Consider the following 11,403-nt stretch of genomic DNA (forward strand, 5'->3'; position numbering starts at 1 on the left):
CCTTACCCCCGCCAGACTCGACCATTTAACATCAACAATTAGCATAAAGCATTTACTTTTCCAAATAAATGCACAGAACGTGATGGTGTCTGTTTGGGTTTTATGGAAACCCAGTGGACTTTGGACAAGGCTATCTTAAAGGATTATTATGTGGACAACATAACTGATTATGTGCCTTTTCCAGATTTAGGGGTAATAATATAGGAAGAGCGCAACCACTCATTTTAACCGTTGTTATGGTATTCATTTGGCACTAGTGGAGTATGATGTTGAGCATGATTATACAATAATTAAAAGTATGTTGACATTTATTTGCACATTAAGAAAGCAGTAAATACAGCATTTTCATAATTTAAAGAAGTAATAAAAGAACAAAGAAAACAAGTCAGTTTTTGCAATTGAAAGGGAATTGAATGCTTAAAGGAATTAAACAAGCAATTGCTCAGAAAGAGGTATAAATTCACAATAACAGTCTGAAATGGTAAAGCCTAAGTTTCCCCAGCAAAGTCGTCATGCTTTCGTGCCCCCTTTTTCCTAAGTGAAAATCGGGTTTATGACATTGGGGTATAGGGCAACTCATTCCTTTTGGGAACTGGGTTTTGTATTTCTTTTTAAGAGTCGCCACCTAATGATTTAAGGTGCATTAGGACACCTATAAGGGTTCAATTCTAACTCTCGTTGGAATAACCAGAGATAGGGTAAGGGCATGAAATTATCCTAAGGGAAAGGAGTTAGGTACCCCTCAGGATCCACTAGTGTGGTTCCCGACCAGACAATTTTGTGAATTTGTACAATTAGCGAATAGACAAGTACATGCTCAAATAGCAGAGGATTTAAATTTAAACACATGAAAGAAGGAACAATTAAAAGAAGGGTTTTTTGAAAAGAAGTTTGCAAATAAAGGGAAAGGGGTCCTAGGTTTATATTTAATATGGATCACATCAATGTGATACCCGGTATGACACTCCTCAAAAAAGGGGATACACGTGGTATTAGTGCACTGGTCATCATATTCATATCTACCCTTCCCACCCCGTTAAGGCATTAAAGCGCGGAATGGTCTCGATTACTATTGTATGCTATTACCTGTCCCATTCTTGTCAGTCTCGGAGGAGCTTAGGACTATTATTCCTAAGGGGGAGGAATATTAGGCTGATTGGTTTCAAAGGATAAAATCTAAGGCGACATACAAAAACACATACTGCATGTTGGGGGAAGCATATAAATAGATAAAGGCTCATATACATCTCCTTGAACAAAAGCACATAGCTAGCATGACTTGCACATACTTTTTAGGTCTGATTAAAATACAAAAGACGAGGGGAGTTTGATTATTGAAGCATATTTGTTTATTACATAACTCAGATAAGAAGTCTGAATCAGGCCTGTCTGCTGGTTGTAGCAATTAACAAAAGCGGATTCAATTTTGCGGTTATTACTCTAAGGCTTGCCTAAGTGTTTAGATGGGGTCCTATAGGCATGATATCTACTTAATTCAGAATGTGTAGTAAATCAATGACCAATTTTTAAAAATCGAGCGATTTGAGATCCTATAGGCATGCTTTCTAAATCGAGTTGATAAAAGAAAAGTAGGTTGTTTGAGACTAGTTCAAAACAGTACGAGATAAACTGATTTTAACTAAGCTGGTTTCAGATCCTATAGGCATGGTATCTATTATTGCCAATTTTCAATTCCTATAGACATGATATCTAGCATTGAATGTTAATAGAAACGAACCAGAACTTTGCTTGGGAATCCCTATAGGCATGATTTCTATATGTTACTAATTTTAACCTTATGGACATGATATTTGGTTTTAACCTTTTAGATCGTAATAACATGGTATCTAAAATGCAGGATTAAACATGCATAATCTAAAGCAACAAATCCTATAGACATGATTTCAATTGCAAAACTAAGCAAGCAGATCTTTGGTCCTATATACATGATATCTACCCTCAAGCATGCATAATTCCCAACCCTTTTCATTAGCCAACCCTATGTTTATTACAGAAATTATTATAGACCCAGTAATAATAAATTACACCACAAAAGCACAAAGAAAAGTTACAACTAGAGGAAGCCTGATTCTTGACTTCCTCTCTAAGTTATGGAATAAACCACCTCAAAATGCCATTGATCCAAAGCCTTTCTTAGACTTGAGTGTGTCAGATTTCCCTAAGGGTCTCAATAGGACCCCGGGCAGTGCTCACACCCAAGTTACATAACCAAAATAGAGATGAGTGCAGTGTGGAAATACCGGCCCTTATGTGTCCAAGTTCAGAGAGAGTTCATGGGTCCCAAGGCAAGGCTTACATAAGGGGGGCAGAACTTAAGTCTAAGAAGATAGTGAAAGTGCAGAAACAGAGTTTTAAGAACTGGGGGAATAAAGGAGAGAGAAAAGGTGATGGGATATAGCTATTAGCATTTTAGGGAGTTAATAACTTCATACAAAAGGGGGAAGGGGATTGGGAATCCATTGCAAGGAGCCTACACACTTAGGCATGGGTTAACTTTAGGCATGCACAGCAATAAGAAGTGCTGGCATGCCTGTAAATCAACCAGAACACACAACATATAAGAGAAACATAGTGGTTATGAACCCAGGAAGATCAAGTTTGGGTCATGCCCAGCAATTTTCAATGTTGTCATGCCCCAAACTAACCACAAGTATTAAACACATTTGGGACGGGGATTTAGGATTCATAGGTCATAATACATTAATTCATAACAGAAAAGGGAAATTACAGCATGCTAAATAATGGTACTGGGTTAAATACAAATAGTAGGCAGACAAGAATGCAAGAAACAGTAAACAAGCATATTATTGTTGGTACAGAAAACTTAATTAGAACATACTAGTAAGAAAAGCAAATGCAGAAAAATAAACAAGTTTTCTGCAGCCCAGCCTTAGTTTTCAGCCGGCTAGGCAAGGCAGCAATATATAGTAGTAATAGAGAAGAGAGAGATTTAGTGGAGTGTGTGTTTGAACTCAAGTGTTTATGCCTTGTGTTCGTATCCTTGAAAGAAAAGAAGTACATGGTATTTATAGCTTTTGAAAACGAGTAATAAGCTACAAACACGGAAATAATCATGATTCAGAATTAATTATACGAGTGATTGCCTTTAATTAAGGGATCCCTTGCTTAACAGGCAGTGACAAGTTCAAAATAAGGAAAGAAACCGATTTGTAAGCATGCTGATAGTTGCCATAAAAGAAGTAGTAAACATTAAGTAAGCAACTGAGTCTAGGTACATAGATACTCCAATTTTGGAAAGGACTCAGTAAGGCAAAACAGGAAAAGAAATCAATTAACCTTAATAGGCGAGTGAAATTAGAATTTCACAAAGGAAAAGTTTGAAATCAGTCACAAGTTTGAAGGACAGTCAAGGAAGGAAACTCAGCATATAAATAGAGTGCACAAACGATGGTCATGCGAGGCCAAACTATTAGCAAAAGGAAATAGCATGCAATAGTAGCACAGAAATTTAGTAGATAGCAACATTCAAGGCATGATAGTCCGGTAGGTCAAGTCACATTGAACTAGTAGTGAAGAAACATAGAGTATCAAGGCATGCAAGGGTCTCACAGTAGCAGGTGAAGAAAACCTCTTTTGAAAAAATTAGGGTTTCGAGCATAGTCGAGTTTTAGAAAAGAAAGAAACCCAGAACCAGAAGAATCACACAAAGGAATAAAAGGTTTCGAAATAAAGAACTTCAAATCGAGTCATGCACTTAAACGAACAGTCTCATACTCGAAATCATAAGGTTTTTAACAACAATAGAGCTTTAAAAAAGGATAAACAAACAAATCAGACAAAACTCGAGCAAATACGCATTCGTATAATAAGTAGTCAAAAGAAATTAGGGCTTTTAACATACGGACTCAGGTAGAAGAACGATATGAGCAAACATAGCAAAACATGTCGAAAATCAGAGAAACGTTTTGAAATAGCTTAACAAGAACCCTCATCGGAAAGGATGAGGGGTTTTGAAAGAGGAGTTTTAAAAGAAACTTCGAGAAAAACACTTAGAAGTCCAAAGCAAACATAGATCTGAAGCAGATCTAAAATAAATCGAAAGAACCTTAGAGGTTAAGGTTTCAGAAGAACCCCAAGTGATGAGAAAGGCTTTGAAAACCATCGATCTAAGCAGGAGAGTCAAAAGTCTGACTCGAATAGCCATGACTGACCGGAGAAAGGTTAGAGGTGACCGGAGAATAGTCATCGGGCAAGGACTGGACAAAACCCCTTCATGATCTGGTCTTGAAACCACAGAATCGAACACGTAGAAGCCATGTAAGGTTGATACAGGTCTCTGATGGCCTTGGAAGCCATAGATTTGGGAGGTATTAGGGTTGTAGTTTGATAGCGATGACTAGGGTTTGTGAGGGATTGCAGAGAGAGTTGGAGGGAAAGGGATTCAAGGGTGGCGTTTGGTGTGAAATGAGATGGGGTAAGAGGTCGTTTGAGGTTAAAAATGGAAAGGGCTGATATTGGTCGTTGATCTAAATGGTCAACGGCCAGGATTGAAAGGGTTAGATAGGGGATCCGGGTTGGATTATTTAAATTGGGTCGGGGGTCGAGTTAAAATTGGAATTGGGCTGGGAAATTGGGGGCCTGTTTTCGGTTATAACTGAAACTCAATTTGGGTTGTAATTGCAATAGCTACTTTTTCCCTTTTAATTTATAAAAAAATAGTAAATAAGTTTCTAAAAATAAATTTAAAGCACTAAAATGATTTGTAACACATAATTATCAATTTGAAAATACTGAAATTAATTTTTATAAATATAAACGTAATTAAATCTTAAAAGGAGCTAATGTCGCAATTACATACAATTTAGTTTTAAAAATACTAAATAAATTTATAAAAATATGCAGAAATTATCTTTGCTATACTTTTAGTATAAATATAAGAATCCAATAAATGAATCACCAAAACAATAATTTTGGGAATTATTATTGGGTTTTTATGGAAAAAATAGGGGAATAAATTGGTTAGAAAATCTTTAAAAATTAAGAATAAAATAATAAAATATTAGGACATACTTATATATACATATATATGCTATTTAGAAAGTGTTTTGCATATAAAAATATATAGGAAAAAATTGGGTATCAACAGCGAGGATACTCATTTGCGTTATCAGAGTGGTCATATTCTCGGCTATGGAGTTATTTGGGTCCAAAGCTACTGAGTAAACTACAGGGGTAATTGTAGTGTCTTTTGCCATCCATACTGAGTTTTGAGCCATTTTATCAAGTAAGACCTTACATTCACTGAATGATTTGCTCAAAAATGCTCCCCTACTAAAGCATCAACATTGGCCTTCAAGCTGTCTGTCAATCCCATGTAGAACCATTTCCCCAACATCTAATCTGGAATGTCATGATATGGATACTTAATCAGCATTCCTTTGAACCTCTCCCATGTTTCTTGCAATGTTTCAGCTAGTTTCTGCCTAAAGCTCAATATCTCATCAACTTGATTGGCAGTCTTATTAGGTGCGTAGAACTTGTTCAAAAGCTGCTTGACTAATTCCTCCCATGTGGTGATGGAGTTTATAGGGAGCGAACTAAGCCAGGTCTGAGCTTCTCCAGACACTAAGAATGGAAACAATAACAGTATGATTGCTTCCGGTGTCACATTTGGTTTCCTTTTAGTGACACAAATGGACAAAAAGCTTTTCAGATGCTGCTATGGATCTTTAATGTAAGACCTGGAGAATAGTCACTTGTTCTGTCGCAGATGTAGCATATTGTTTATAACTTGAAATGATTCCGCTTGTATCTGAGGGACTGTAGTTGCGGTTGCCAGATTTTCAGCGGTGGGTTGTGCCCAATCATACAAGGCTGCTTCTGGCACAAGAGGTATCACACCATGATTGTTCGGGTCATTCACATTGTTTTGGTTGTTTCTTACATTACCCATGTCTAGTTCGATTCGTTCCATTGAGTTATGTTATCATTTGTCTTTCTTGTTTGCTCGATTTAGTGCCTTAAAAATTTTCTCAGGATCCGGTAATGCTTCGAACAATTCACCAGTTCTTAACAAGTTTCTATCCATGCACCTGTAACACACAAGACTGCAGACGTTAGAGTTTCAATATAATTAATTTCAAGTCGAGAAAGCTGAATAAACTACGAATTCTAACAATTCTTTCAACCCTAATTAATAACACCGTTAATTCGTCGTCAACGACGTCAAAATTTGATCACACCCAACTATACCTTATAAAAAGGACTAAGCCGTCGTTGTAAATATAATCCGATTTACAAATTTGGAGTCGAATCCCACAGTGAATTAACCTACTAATTACAACCACTAGTTTCGCATGAATTCAAGTACTCAACCTTCAGAAATATTAAATAACGATTTGAATGTTTACTAACTACGAGTAAAGTAATTAAAATGCAGTAATCTAAAACTAAAGAGGAAATGTTGTGGACAAGATTTGGAAAAGCCTAGGGTTATGATTTCCCTAATTGTCAGAGTCTCCCCTACCAGGTAGTTCCTATAAATTAGCCCAAGTATTCTCTACCGATCGTGATTACTTTAGGTGTCGTATCTCTCTCTCGAGTAACTACCACAATTTACTAGACGTATTCTCTCGAACTACTCTAGCTGACACTAATTCACCGCTCACTACGATCGCATCAAGGTTTCGTTATCTCTAATTCCATCTTTAAACCCTCCGTATTGATCTCTTAAATATGTTAGGAGTGGTGTTATTTAACAACTACCTGAGTGTGTACTCTCTCTCGAGCAAGATACACACTAAATAGGCACAATTAATTGAGAGATATTCAATCAACCACAATGAAAACATAGTTGAACAAGTAGAGAAAAATCAATGGCAAATCTATATTAAATGTAGTAGAAAATCATCCTTCAATTGGTTCCATCAAACCCTAGATTAGAACGTTTATCTACTCATAAATGTATCAACAATCGTCATGATGTTTAAATACATTAAATTACAAAGTATATATAAGTAAGAAAGGAAAACTCATTTGCTTTTTGCTCCATCGTGTTCTCTTGCCGTCTTCTTCTCCAAAATAGTGTCCAACCCTTTTCCAACTCATTTGGGAAGTATTTATATGTTAGGGTCGAAATTCCCCAGTCCAAATCCGAGTTGGATTCTATTGACCCACGATTTTTAATTACCGTGCTATAGACCTCGCGAAGCTTGGTCTATAGTGCAGTCAAGCTGGCTATACGCCTTGCTAATTCTGGTCTATAGCTCAATCCACATGGCTATAAACCTCATGAAGCCTAATCTATAGCACGGTCAACCTGGCTATAGGCCTCGCGAAGCCTAGTCTCTAGCACGCGTTGGGTACTTGATGCATTTATGCTCTTTTCTTGTATTTTTGTCCTCTTTTTGTGCAACTCTCATTCAACAATTTTTTCAAATGTTCATACACATAAAATAATATAATTTAGCTCAAATGTCACACAATTAATCACGAAATCAATAAAATATAGGCGAGTAATGTACTATAAGTATAGCATTTAAGCCTAACATCAATAGATATAATTTTGACTGACTTGAGGATGTGAAAACTACAATAAGGTAATTTAAATAAGGATGAAAGATACTAGTAAATGGTAACAAAATAAAAAAGGTCTTTTAATATATTTGGCCAGCCCGCCAAAAATAATTACAATCGCTAGCCAAATATAAAAAATTATATATATATATATATATATATATATATATATATATATATATATATATATATATATATATATATATATATGGAGGCTATCAGTTGTGTAGATTTTTTAAAAGAATACCGTGCAACCTTTACACTGTAGAAAATTTCACATTGTGAGATTACAGTATTACATGCCTTGCCACATTGGTAAGACAAATTATATTGGGAAAATATCCCTAAGAACAATGTCTTTAACACCCCTCAAGTTTTGCAAGTTATTTGTGAAGTTTGAGGCGTGTTAACGTCAACATAGGCAAGGATATTTTGCCAACAAACTATGTGTCACGACCCGGAATTCCCACCGTCGAGACCGTGATGGCGCCTAATATTTCACTTGCTAGGCAAGCCAACGTTAGAGATCATTAAATCAATTCTTAATCCTTTCAATGATTAACAGCAATTAAACCATAACAAGTTATAAAGAGTCTGGAAATCCATAACAATCTTAATATATAAAGCTACTCAGAATCTGGAGTCACAATCCATGAACTTCAAAGATTTAAATACAACAAATCTGAAGGAAATACAATTATTTTCGATACAAAAGAAACAATAAAGGGAATGTATGGAAGGGGACGCCAGGGCCTGCAAACGCCAATAGGTCTGCCTTGGGTCTCCGATCAGATGAAGCAAACAGCTAACCTTAGGATCAGCTCGGACCGGTACCGAAATCTGTATAGAAAATGTAGAGTGTAGTATTAGTACAACCGACCATATGTACTGGTAAGTGTCGAGCCTAACTTCGTCGAAGTAATGACGAGGCTAGGACAAGACAACAACATAAACCTATGTAGTCAGACAATATACGAACAATAACAACTAATAGAAGCTAAACAAATAATAACGGGAGGGTGAAACAAGCTGAAGGGAGTACAAGATCATGAAATGGTTACAGTAAAGAAACACATCAAACAGCATGCTTTGCACTAATAGAAATATTAAACATAGCAAAAATAAGTGCACGGTATCACCCTTCATGCTTTTACTCTCATATTTACCATAATAAATGAAATAAATAATAATAATGAATATAGAATGGCACGGCATCACCCTTCGTGCTTTACACTCTTTCTCACATGATAATGAATATGAAATGGAACAACATCACCCTTCGTTCTTTACACTCTTCCTCACATGATAATGAATATGAAATGGCACGGCATCACCCTTCGTGCTTTACACTCTTCCTCACATGATAATGAATATAAAATGGCACGGCATCACCCTTCATGCTTTACACTCTGCCTCACCAAAATAAGAACAATAACAATAGGGAGGTAGAATTATCAATAAAAAGTCTCACTTCAACATTTAGTTTCACAATGTCAACCTCAACTTTGAGTCAATACTCAATCAATATCAAATTCCATAAAACATGATAAGAGTTGCTCAACATAAAGAATAAGTAGTCAAAGAATGAACAATATGATTAAAGAATACAGCGATTACAAGAATAAGACTCACTCGCATGCTATGGCTCGACAACAACGCATAGGTACTCGTTACCTCACCTATACATTGTACTCAACAACCAAACACATAGGAAATAGGCAACAATACCTAATCCCTAAAGCCAAGGTTAGACACAATACTTATCTCGGTCTGTGGGCCACTTAATGCTCAATTAGCAAGTTTCCTCTAGTATTCTCCTCCGAACGACTCGTATCTAGCCATAATTAACTCAATAACATCAAATATTGCTAAATAAATCAATTTCAATACATGAATTTAGGTTTCCCAACATTTCCCCAAAAAAGTTAAAAATTGACCCATTCACCCCTGAGACTGAATATGTAATTAGTTGCGAAATCCGACCCCAAATCGAGGTCTAAATCCCCAATTTGCAACCCCCCCCCAATTCTTCCTAAATTCCTAATTTTTACCATGGAAGAACAAAGATTAGGGCTAGGATTTCGATGGGTGATGTTAGAAATGGAAGAAAATGAGTTAAAGAGTGAAAATCTGTGATTTGGTGTTGAATCCCCTCTTCAAAATCGCTCCTAGGTCAAGTTCTATTGAAAGAGTTGTGAAATTTTTGAACAATCTTGTTTCAGGTCTGTTTTAATACACAGGCGTCAAATCTTCTTCACTTTCGCGAAGGTTGACGCGATCGCGGAGCGGCAGCTCTAATAGCCTTCGCGTTCGCGAAGGCTTATTCCCACCAGCCTTCGTGTTTGTGAGCCACGTTCCGTATTTGTGAAGAGTATACTTCCCCTCCCACAGTTCCCAATGCTTCACGTTCACGATAACCTGGTCACGTTTGCCAAGGGTAATGCCCGCAGCGCTCCGCTTTTGCATCCATCCCTTCGCGTTCGCGTAGAAGAAAGTCTTATGGCCAATTTACTCTTCGCGTTTGCAAGAGTCCCTTCGCGAACGCGAAGAAAAAGACATCAGATGACAGCTGAAGCCAAAAATACTAGATTTTCCTAAGTCCAAACCTCTCGTAGCCTATCCGAAACTCACCCGAGCCCTCGGGGCTCAAAACCAAACATGCACACAAGTACTTAAACATCATACAAACTTGCCCGTGTGATCAAATCGCCAAAATAACACCTAGAACTATGAATTTAGCAAAAAATTGAATGAAATTTACAAAGAAAGTTTTAAAACTTCTAACTTCACAATCGAACGTCTGAATCACGTCAATACCAACTCCATTTCTCACCAAATTTCACAGACAAGTCTTAAATATCATAATTAACATGTACCGGGCTCCGGAACCAAAATACAAACCTGATACCAACAAGATTAAATATTAACCAAATTCTTAAAACCATTTAATCTTAGACTTTTAATTTTCATCAAAAATTCATATATTGAGCTAGGGACCTCAGAATTCGATTCCAGGCATACGCCCATGTCCCATATTTTGATACGGACCCACGGGACAGTCAAAACACGAGTCCTTATTGGTTTATCAAAAATATTGAGCAAAGTCAACTAAAATTAACATTTTAGGCAAAAATATTATTTTCATCAACTTTCAACATAAAATCTTTTTGGAAACATGCCCGGACTGTGCACGTAAATTGAGGAGGGATAAAAATGATGTTTTGAAGGCCTCAAAATACAAAATTTAGTTTTAAAATGACGTTCGTCCTCGAACGGACATAGAAAAGTACTAGAGTAGGGAAAAAGGTGGGGATATTTTCTCCGCATATCGGACTCGGACTCTGGGGTAGCTGCCTCAACAGGCTGACCTCTCCACTGCACTCAAACCGAAGGATAACTCTTCGACCTCAACTAACAAACCTGCCGATCTAGAATAGCTGCCAGCTCCTTCTCATAAGCTCCTTGTCCAAATGGACAGTGCTAAAATCTAACACGTGGGGTGGATCGCCGTGATACTTCCGAAGCATGGACACATGAAACACTGGATGCACGACTGATAAGCTTGGCGGCAACGCAAATATGTAGGCCACCTATCCCACTCGCTTGAGGATCTCAAAAGGCCCAATATACCTAGGGCTTAACTTGCCCTTCTTTCCAAACCTCATTATACCCTTCATGGACGATACCCGAAGCAACACTCTCTCTCCGACCATGAATGCCATATTACAAACCTTACGGTTGGCATAACTCTTCTAGCTGGACTGAGTTGTACGAAGTCTATCCTGAATGATCTTAACCTTTTCCAAGGAATACTATACCAAATCTGTACCCAATAACCAAGCCTCC

The 11,403-nt window shown here is 37.2% G+C and overlaps 1 non-coding gene across 1 annotated transcript; it reads left to right on the top strand.

Moving 5' to 3' along the window:
* The first annotated feature begins 5,387 nt into the window (after window positions 1–5,387).
* Window positions 5,388–5,490, top strand: LOC142166650 (small nucleolar RNA R71). The gene has a single exon (XR_012697053.1). It is a non-coding gene; the product is annotated as a small nucleolar RNA R71 (small nucleolar RNA).
* Window positions 5,491–11,403: the final 5,913 nt, after the last annotated feature.

This window comes from Nicotiana tabacum, chromosome 11 (assembly GCF_000715075.1).
Source record: "Nicotiana tabacum cultivar K326 chromosome 11, ASM71507v2, whole genome shotgun sequence".
Classification (NCBI taxonomy): Eukaryota; Viridiplantae; Streptophyta; class Magnoliopsida; order Solanales; family Solanaceae; genus Nicotiana; species Nicotiana tabacum.